Source organism: Hypanus sabinus, unplaced genomic scaffold (genome assembly GCF_030144855.1).
Source record: "Hypanus sabinus isolate sHypSab1 unplaced genomic scaffold, sHypSab1.hap1 scaffold_95, whole genome shotgun sequence".
Lineage (NCBI taxonomy): Eukaryota > Metazoa > Chordata > Chondrichthyes > Myliobatiformes > Dasyatidae > Hypanus > Hypanus sabinus.
Genome location: NW_026781804.1, coordinates 696,052 through 707,563, shown reverse-complemented (window position 1 = coordinate 707,563; position 11,512 = coordinate 696,052).

Below are 11,512 nucleotides of genomic sequence, written 5' to 3'. Positions count from 1 at the left end.
TGGGCTTGTCCTGTTCTGGAGAAATTCTGGAGAGACGTCTTTTTATCTTTTTTGATGGTTTCATCATTTTAACTTTATCGCATACTCTTAATTGTCAATTAGAATCTAATCGTCTGATTGCCCTTTTTGATACCTTCGGTGAGATAGTTATGCATTTGAGTCCGACTAAACGCTGAACATTATCTTTTGCCTCTCTTTTGGCTGGACGCTTAGCTCTCCTTATGTGGAGAGATGTTGCCCATGCTCAATGGCTTAATGATACCTTGTCGTGTGTAGACCTTGAAAAAATTAATTATTCATTTCTCAATTGGGACATAAAGTTTCAAAAGGTGTTGGGACCTTTTCTTGAATACTTTCATAGCTCCCCTTTAGATTACGTTTATTCTTTTTAATCCTTTACTTTCAGCTTTTCAGCTCTCTGTAAGTTTTAAGGTTTCCTTTCGATGTGAATTACATTAAAGTATTGGGTATTATCATTCTTATTTTTATTTATATTTACAGCTGTATGAGTCGAACGCTCCGATTTGTTTTACATATTGTAATGGTTGGCCTGGAGATTTATAGTGGGAGGATGGAGAGGATACTAATTTTATATGATTTTATTCTGGGTGCTATTTCCTTAATGTTATGAATTACATAATTAATACGCTTATTTTGCACTGTATTGAGCTTCACTTCGTAGTTTTTTTGTTTCTTGATGGTTTGTAGAAATGCACAAAAAATTAATTAAAAAACGAAAGATGTAAAAGAGCTAATAGAATACACAAAAGAGCAGCGGGACACAACACAACCGATGAGTGACCATGAAACATAGACGTATCTGGGATATCAACAAGCAAAGAAAATAGATCACCGTACGATGATGGGAGAACCTTCGACAGAATTTACTTCAAGTCTTAAGCAAACCTGCCAAACAGAGCTCAATGTTAAAGATATCACCAAGATAAAAAAAACACATTCACTGTACCCATATTAAACGCGCTCTTTTGGCATTGTTATGAGTGAAGAACAGACCTTATGGACGATGCGGTACAAAGTTAACCATTCCACCCCCCCCCCGAGAAACACGAACTATTACTGTTGCTATGCTGACCATGAGAAAGAGAGACGGAAAAACAAGCAAGAACATTGGCGACAGATAAGAGAGAGGGGGAAATTGCTGATTAAATTTACTGCTTCGCTGCAAGGACAATAGTTTGCTCATAAACATTCCTCAGTGGACTGAAGGAGCGGCCTTATTTGATGGACACAGTCATTCAGGAGTGATGGATAACTGAGTCCCCGTGAGTAGGGATAAAAGACAGATCTGGAGAGACACCCTCCAGACACCCCAGTGGACACTGATTGAGTGTTGGAACCCACAAGAAAGGTGGGGGCTTCGGAGATCGAACCAGGAGGTCGGTCATTAAGACTATCAGTGAGAAAGCAGGGCCGGTGTGCGTGTCCACTCATGCCAGAGTGACGAGTCCACCATAGAAGAACGGTCTATCAGAAGGACAAAGAGGTCAAAACTGAGTGACCACACAGATACGACGGATTAGGAAAACAAAGGAAGGTTTGCCTGACTGTAGCTGTTACATCTCTCTCTCTCTCTCTCTCTCTCTCTCTCTCTCTCTCTCTCTCTCTCTCTCTCTCTCTCTCTCTCTCTCTCCTCTCTCTCTCTCTCTCTCTCTCTCTCTCTCTCTCTCTCTCTCTCTCTCTCTCTCTCTCTCTCTCTTTCTCTCTCTCTCTCTCTCTCTCTCCAACGATTACAATACAAATACTATATCTATATCAGCACTCATGAAATGAACTGAACTTTATACTTTTCTATGACAATTTATTTACCCCCAGACATCGATGGAGCTTGTTTATTATTGATTTATTATTATTTCTACCCTTTCAAGTTTATTACTGCTAACTGGTTTTATATGTATATTTGCATTATTGTTATGGTTTTGCTTATTTTTTTATTAATAAACACCTTTAGTATAGTACCACCAGACTCCAACGTATTCTGCTTTCTCTTCTGGTTAGGCACCCAGTTACGGGTACGTAACAGTATTATGACTTGGTTCGAGTGCAATCTGGAAAATTAACAAAGAAAAGTAAGAGACTCATCCAGAAAGTCATGAGGCATGGGATAAGTGCAACCTTGGCTGTTTGGATAAAATAATTTCTTAAAGGAAGAAAGCAGAAGCTAATTGTGGAAGGAAAGTATTCTGCCTGGAGGTCGGTGACTAGTGGAGTGTCGCAGGGATCTGTCCTGGGACCCCTGTTATTTGTGATTTTTATAAATGACTTGGATATAGAGGGGGATGAATGTCTGAGTAAGTTTGCGATGACACGAAGATTAGAGGAGTTGTGGATGGAGAGTTGGGCAGAAAAATGGCAGATGGAGTTCAATCCGGAAAAGTGTGAGGTGATGCATTTTGGAAGGACAAACCAGAAGACTGAGTACAGGATTAATTGTCAGTTACTTAAGAGTTTGGATGAACAAAGGGACGTTGGTGTTCAAATCCATACATCCCTTAAGGTTGCTGCACAGTTTGATAGGGTAGTTATGAATGCCTATGTGATGCTAGGCTTCATTAACAGGGGAATTGAGTTCCAGACTAGAGAGGTCATGTTGCAACTCTACAAATCTCTGGTGAGACCGCACGTAGAGTATTGTGTTCAATTCTGGTCACCTCATTATAAGAAGGATGCGGAAGCTATGGACAGGGTGCAGAGGAGATTTAGCAGGATGTTGCCTGGTTTGGAGATCAAGTCATATAAAGCAAGGTTAGCTGAGCTGGGACTTTGCTCTTTGGAGTGTAGAAGAATGAGAGGGGACTTGATAGAGTTCTACAAGATTATGAGAGGCATAGATAGGTTGCATAGTCAGTACCTGTTTCCCAGGGCACCAATAGCAAACACCAGATGGTATATGTACAAAATTAAGCGAGGGAAGTTTAGGGGAGACACAGAGGGTTGTGAGTGCCTGGAATGACTTGCCAGAGATGGTGGTGAAGGCTAAAACATTAGAGGTATTTATGAGCCTCTTGGAAAGGCGCATAGATGAAACATAGAGGGCTGAATGGCCTGTACTGTGCTGTAGTGTTCTGTGGTTTGGTTGCTCTTACTCGAGAAAAAAAAACTGAACCTCATGAGTTAAGGCATATTAGTCAGCTAACCTAGCAGACTCTGTCAGGATCGCAGCCTCTTTTTCGTTTAATTACGTCTTTATGTTATCAGGGATACAGTTTTTAAATTCTTCAATCAACATCAACTTTATTAAGTCTTTAATATCCTTATTTGACCCTTTTGAGGTTCGTCAATGATTAAAGTGCACCCGGTATTCGTGGGCAAACCCCACATAGATTTGATTCCAAAGCTTCCTCAGATCTTCGATTTTTTTGTCTGTACGCCTCCAGAACCAGCTCGTGAACCTTAAGCACAGCATCTTTCACTGTGTCAGACTGTGTTCAAGGGTCAAGGCAAAATACGCCGGCTGAGCCTTCCCCTTCATCACACTTTGTAACAGGAGAGCCCGCTGATCCCTCGGCCATTTCCGATTCTGCAGGAAATACCTATCGAGTTCGGCTACATCAAATGGCGGTACGAACTTATTTTCTTGGCTGACATTAAAACGGTACCACCAGTTCATTATAACTACCTAGCACTTGACATCCTCGTTGCATACTCTCCCCCTCGAACTCCCTCTGTTTCTCTGCCTCTTCTCTCAGTTTATCTGCCTCCCTAGCCTCGTGTTCCCTCTGCTTTTCTGCTTCGTCCGCTGTTTTAGTTACTGTCATAATTGGGGCGTTGGGAATGGACCCAAATGCAAGACACAACCCAGAACTACCAAAAACTGGACTAGGCGTGAGAAGGAAGCAGGGTAAGAGAGGATTAAAAGAGGCTGGACATGACACCGGCCCCAGACGAGACAAGCACTCCGGGCCTGGGCTAGGACCTGACTAGGATAGGGAACCAGGACATGGAACTGGGGACTAGGAGCCTGGCCTTGGACTCCGAGCCAGAGACTGGACAAGGGCCCAGAACCTGGGTCTTGACTCGGGCTCGGACTCTAGGTCCCGGCGAGGACAAAACATGGCTACAGGTCGAGGAAAGGCACAAGGCTGGGCGTGAGACTCCTGGTCCGGACAAGGGAACCTCAGCACAGGACGAGGGAATCCCAGAACCGGGCTGGACAAGGTACTCCTGTGCTGGGCGAGGCATGTGGACAAGACGAAAACACAGAGCCTTGGTCGAGGGAGAGACAACAGGACTGGACGTGAGACTCCTGGACAAGAGAAACCCTGCACAGGACGGAGGAATCCCAGCACCGGGCTGGGCAATGTATTCCTGTGCTGGGCGAGGCATGTGGACATGACGAGAACCCACAGCCTTGGTCGAGGGAGAAACAGGAACATGGAACACCGAGCCAGGACTCCTCCTTGGGTACGGGAGTAGAGGGGGACTCATTACTCAGAATGCTGAACACGACGAGACAGATCCCAACACTAGGTAGCGGCAAACGGCCGGACCTACCTAGCGAAGGCGTGGACAGAGACAGACAGTTCCAAACAGGGCAAGGCTCCCGGCAGAGGCGAGGCGCGGCAAGGCTGCAGGCAGAGGCAAGGCGAGGCAAGGCTCCAGGCAGAAGCAAGGCGAGGCGAGGCAAGGCTACAGGCAGAAAGGTGACGAGAATACGTACAGACAAGGGGTTTGAACAGGAACAATCCAGCAGCTAGAGGCTGCTAATTATAAGGCCAGCCCAAACAGGAATCAACTGTCTCAACAGAAACTGGGGAAACCCGGAAAACCTTGAATAAGAAACATGGACCGGACAGCGGATTTCACGGACTGAACCATGACAGTTACAACTAATGCTCACACTTCATTTTTGCTACCTGAAGCTGAAGCTCAGTAGGTTTACCTTCAACAAACATTTCTAACACATCCTCTTCGAACTTCCCCGTGGATATATAATACTGTGCTATTAAAGTCTGCGTCTGAACGTTCTTCATTCTAGTAGTCACCTTAACATTTAACTTCTGAGCAATTCCCAACCGCAGATCCCACTTAGCATCATCCAACGCCTCAAGGGTTGGTTCTGCCAAAAACTTACTAACCTCAAACACCACTTCCGCTGATATTCCACTCAAACAAATTAAAAAGGTTTTTCCTGAATCAGATCAACCAATAAACACTCAATTAAGCCCCCAAGTAATTTTAGAATGGTTCCCACCATTATTTTCCAAATCCCGGACGAGCCCCCAATTTTGTGACGTACCCCGTAACGGATTAAAAGTGAAATGGAACACACCTGGAGTCTGAGTCTTCCGTTAACAAACACTATTTTATTAGTATCTACGTAATAAAGTAATATAAAGCATGATAAGGCAAACAGGTTAGCCGAGTTTATGCATATATAAACGAGTAAGTAAAGTTCACAAACTCCTCCAAGCTCAGGTGGTAAATGACACAGTCTCACGATGGTATAGGTATGAAGTCAGTTCAGTTCGTGATATTGAGTTGAGTAGATTGAGCAGAGAGAGAGGGGGGGGGGTGATTTGTTTTCCCAGTGTGCCGATGCTGTTAAAGTCAGCGACTGCGACAACAAAAAAGAGAGTGCCGTTTGTATACAGTGAAGCTATCAACCCAGGGAAGGGAAGGTAGATAGCCTTCCACCGCTTCCCCTCTTCCACACTGTGAGCAAAACCCACCCTTTTCGTGGGCACACAAAGCTCATCCAGTGCCCGTGTCTTGATGAGTACCTTGGTGTGTACCTTGATGAGTATGCCTCAGCTATCATGGACTTTATCTGGAAATGCACGGAGGACTGTGCAAGACGATCCAGGTATTCCCTAACTGGAAAAGTTGGATGAATTATAAGGTCCAGTCCCTTTTAAAGGTGAGAGCTGCGGCTATTAGGTCCGGAGATACCAGTTGCTACATGGAATCCAGGCGTGAACTCTGGAAAGCCATTAAGGGCGCCAGGAGGCAATATCGAGCCAAGTTGGAAGCCCAGACTAACCAGAGGAATGCCAGTAGGGTCTAAATGAGGTCACTGGGCGCACAGAAAATGCTGGGAATATCAATAACTGTAGCGCGCCTCTTCCTGACGAACTTAACGTATTCTACACAAGATTCGTCCCCTCTGGATGAACCGGACCTGGTGGCATCATGATTCATCGTCTCCGAGGAAGACTTTAGAACAGCCTTCCGGAAGAAAAATCCAAGGAAGGCGACGGGCTCAAATGGCGTCTCGGGACGAGTTCTCCGGGCCTGTGCAAGCGAGCTAGCTGGAGTGTTTGCTGACCCTCGTGTTTTAAGAAGGCAACGATAATACCGGTGACGAAGAAAAGCAAGGTGGCATGCCCGAATGACTACCGACCTGTGGCTCTAACATCAATTGCTATGAAGTGTTTCGAGAGATTTGTTATGGCACACATTAACCATGACCAACCGGTCAGCCTCGATGGTTTGCAGATCGCCTACGGGAGTAACAGGTCAACGGCAGATGCCATCTCTCTGGCACTACATTCCTCCTTAGAACACCTGGAGAATAAAGACGCATTTGTAAGGCTCCTTTCCATCGACGACAGCTCTGCCTTTAATGCCATCATTCCAAATAAACTGATTCCTAAACTCTGGAACCTGGGTCTTAGCACTCGGATCTGCAGCTGGATCTTCAACTTCCTCACAGACAGGACCCAGGCTGTAAAAATAGGGAACAGGCTCCCCTCTACAATCACTCTGAGCACCGGTGCCCCACAAAGCTGTGTACTCAGCCCCCTGCTGTACTCACTGTACACCCATGACTGTGCAGCCAAGTTTCCATAAAATTCAATATATAAGATTGCTGATGACACCACAATTGTAGACCGTATCTTGGGTAATAATGAGTCTGAGTACAGAGAGGAAATTAAGTACCTGGTGGCATGTTGCGAAGACAATAACCTATCCCTCAATGTCAGCAAGATGAAGGAATTGGTTGTTGACTTCAGAAGGAGTAGAGGTCCGCACAACCCCATCTACATCGGTGGTGCACAGGTGGAATAGGTCCAAAGCTTTAAGTTCCTCGTGGTGAATATCACAAAAGACCTGACTTGGTCTAACCAAGCAAAGTCCACTGCCAAGAAGGTCCACCAGCGCCTTTACGTCCTGAGAAAGCTGAAGAAATTTGGCCTGTCCCCTAAAACCCTCACTAATTTGTATAGATGCACCGTAGAAAACATTCTTCTCGGGTGCATCACAACCTGGTATGGAAGTTGTCCTGGGCAAGACAGAAAGAAGCTGTAGAAGATCGTTAAAATAGTCCAGCACATCACACAAACCGATCTCCCATCCTTGGACTTACTTTACACCGTATGCTGTCGGAGCAGTGCTGCCAGGATAATCAAGGACAAGACCCGCCCAGCCAACACACTTTTTGTCCCACTTCCCTCTGGAAGAAGTTTCAGGAGCATGAAGATTCGAACGACCAGATTTGGGAACAGCTTCATTCCAACTGTGATAAGACTGCTGAACAAATCCTTACCCGGGTCTGGGCCTTACCTTCAAAATATCCGGACCTGACTTGCACTACCTTACTTTTCCTTTTTTATTTTCTTATAATTTAATTTTTTCTTATATTTACTTCGATTTGTACTTCAAGAAACGCAAAGCGCAGAAACAAATATCACTGTGATGATTGTACGCTCTAGTATCAATTGTTTGTTGACAATAAAGTAAATAAAAGCAAAGTAAGTCTCTGTATTTCTGCGTATCTTCCGTGTGTCTGTCTAAAATGCAAGCTGGCCTTGTATTTATCTAAACATGTTGAACATGTTTAAACATGTCTAAACATGTTACAGAGCTCCGCCCTTCAGTTTCCATAGCAGCTCACGAACTGTTCGTTACTCTCTCTCTCTCTCTCTCTCTCTCTCTCTCTCTGAATCAGCAGCATGCCCTCTCTCTCTTTAAAAGAACTGCTGGTGACTTCCGGTGGTTGTAATGGAGTAGGTTGCACCAGCTACGTGCTCCGAAATTATTTGCTTACTTTGCTGTTTAAACCTATTTCGGTGAGAGAAACATGAGCAGAGAGCTGTCAAAAAGAGAGACTACTTTAGAGACTTTGACTGAAATGATACAACAAATGTCACAGAAACTCGAAAAATTGGATAAACTGGATGACCTGGAATCCAAGTTTGATTTGTTACAGAATTCCTTCGACCTGGTTAAATCTAAACTGAAAACGCTTAATCGGAAACTTGGAAGTCTATAGCAGACTGTGAATGACCACGAAATTCGTATTAAGCTGCACGAAGAATCTCTGCCGGTGTTGCAGAAGGATATCGAAGGTTTCAAGAAAATTTCTAAGGAACAACTTAAAAAATACGACGCGTTACTGAAGAAACCAGGAACAGAAGGTGCAATATCAGAATTCCTGGACTTCCTAAAAACTGGAGGGTAATCAGCCTATCGATTTTTGTGCTCAAATGCTGAAAGATTTATTCATTGATATCGGAACTACCAATATTTGAGCGCGTTCACCGAGTTACCCCGCCTAATTGGGACACTGCCAAACCTCGCTCTATTATCATTCGCTGTTATGACCATCAGATTAAAGAACAGATCCTTCGTGAATCAAGGAAGAAACGTATATTACAATTTCATGATCAACAGTCTTGGATCGTTCAAGATCATCCACCGGAAGTTGTAAGAGCTAGACAGGCTTCTAAAGAGGTCATGTCTGATCTTTTAAAGCTTGGCTGTCGCCTTTCTCTCAGATCCGTGTGAACTCAAGGTTACTACGTCTGAAAATAAGGTTTCTTGGTTTACGAAGCCTGAAGAAGCTAAGAAACTTTTACAAAGTCTCCATCCTTAAATTCAACTTTGAGTTGTTTTATGTTAAATGTTTTAATTTCAGGTGTTCAATCAAGTAATTGGCGTTTTGTTGACAACAAGGTTTCTTGGTTTTACGAAGTCTTAATCATTTGTTTGACTAAGTAATTCGCGCCTAGTTATCTTTCAAACTATGCAAAATATGCAGGCAGACTGCATCCATTTTCTCTTTTGTTGTTTTTCGCAGCTCTTTTTAAACAATACTTTATATTCTCTCAGTGTTATGTAGGAAGCTATCTAAACCGCTTCCCTTTCTAATTATCTTCTATTTGTTTCTTTACTCCTTTTTTGCACCCGGAGTATATGTTGTTTCACTTATTGATTTTCCATATTTGATTTTCCTTATCTGTCTTTCCTTTTTTACTGAGACTTTACTTTTTTACTTATATTTTCCCTTGTTTTTTTAACGTAATTAGCAAACTTATTTACTTCGATTTTTTTTGTATATATATATATATTTACAATCGTCTGTTCAGCGCAGCTATACAAATATATTTTCTGTAGCCACCGGAGTTTTGGGTTGGGAACGTTAGAATTAGTCTTTAGCCTCCCTTGGCTGATTTCTGTCTTTGGGGGGAGGAAGGGGGGAAATGGGTTCTTCTATAAAGCTGATTGGATGTTTTTACTGTTTTATTTATTCACTATCTACATGTCTGTGATTACCTTTTTTACATTACTAAAGGATACTTGATGGATTCTTTTATTAATATTCTCAGTTTTAATGTGAAAGGTCGAAATAACCCTGTTAAACGAAATAAGATTTTCTCTTATATCTGGAAACGTAAAACTCATATAATCTTTCTCCAAGAAACCTATATTCGTAAAGATGATATTTCACGTTCTTTCAAAGGATGGAAGGGTATACATTTTCACTCACCCTCTCAATCTAGATCGAGAGGCGTCTCTGTCCTGTTTGATCAGAATAAGCCAATCGCTTAAAATCTTTTACAGTTAATCGTCAAATCACAGACAGTTTTAAAGATAATGGAACTAAGACATCCGACCATTCTGAAATTAACAACGTATTTAAAGACTTTTACCTTAAGCTGTATCAGTCTGACTCTTCTTTAGATGATACCTATATGAATGCGTTTTTCAGTAATATAAACGTTCCTACATTGTCTGCTGATAGTCTAACACAGTTAGATCAGCCTATTTCCAATGAAGAAGTGGCTGAGGCTATACGTGCTTTACATTCTGGTGAGACCCCAGGACCTGATGGCTTTCCTGGGGAGTTTTATAAAACTTTCACTACGTTACTTACACCTTATTTATACTCTGTTTTATCAGAGTCCTTTAAATCAGGTAAACTCCCTCAATCTTTTTATGAAGCTTTCATTTCTCTTATTCTTAAAAAATCCAGCTGAATGTTCTTCATACAGATCGATTTCTTTATTAAATGTTGAAGCAAAAACTTTAGCCAAAATCTTAGCTCGAAGACTTGAAGATATTCTACCATTAATTATATCACATGACCAGAAAGGATTTATTCAAAATCGTTACTCACATTTTAATATACGTCGGTTATTGAATGTGATATATTCACCATCCAAAAAAATATCTGAGTGTATATTATCCTTAAGTGCAGAAAAAGCCTTTGATAGGATTGAGTGGAATTATCTTTTTAAGACCTTAGAAAAGTTTAATTCTGGGCGTAATTTTATTCGTTGGGTTAAATTAATCTACTTGTTTTCTACCGCTCAGGTTATTACTAACTCCGAAATTTCTAAGCCCTTTAAATTACAGCGAGGAGCTAGACAAGGATGTCCTCTTAGTCCTTTATTTTTTGCTTTAGCTATAGAACCCTTAGCAATAGCACTTCGAGAAGCTAAGGACATTTCAGGTATACTAAGGGAAGGTATGTCTCATAAAATTTCATTATACGCTGATGATATTTTACTTTTTATCTCTAACACTGAAACTTCTTTACCTTTGGTTCTTTCTTTAATCTCCCAGTTTAGTTCTTTTTCAGGATATAAGCTGAACCTACATAAAAGTGAGCTATTTCCTTTAAATGACCTAATGTCATCAAATGCCAAATTAGGTGTAACAATTACTAAAAACTTCAAGAATTTATTCAAAGAAAACTTAAACCCCTTATTGAATTATGTGAAAAAGACGCTTTCTAAATGGTCCCCTCTTTCTTTGTCTGTAATTGGCCAAATTAATTCGATTAAAATGAATATTCTTCCTAAATGTTTATATCTTTTTCAGGCCTTACCTATTTGTATTCCTAAAACGTACTTTGATTCTTTAGATTCAATTTTAACCTCTTATATTTGGGATAATGAACACGCTCGTTTAAGTAAAGTTTACTTACAAAAAATAAAGAGATGGGTGGTCTAGCCCTACCCAATTTTAGGTTTTACTATTGGGCTGCCAATATAAGGAATATTACTTTCTGGTCTTATTATATTTATCGTAAAGATTGCCCATCATGGGTCTCCTTTAAAGTTGATTCTGTAAAAAATCCCTCTATTGTCTCTCTTCTTGGATCATACTCTTCTTTTTCAGCAAATAAAACAACAGATAGCATAATTGTTCAGCAAACTTTAAGGATCTGGTCTCAATTTAGAAAATTTTTTGGTTTAGCGAATTTTTCGTTATTATCTCCCGTTCTCCTTAATTATTTTGTTATTCCTCCCCTGACTGATACAGT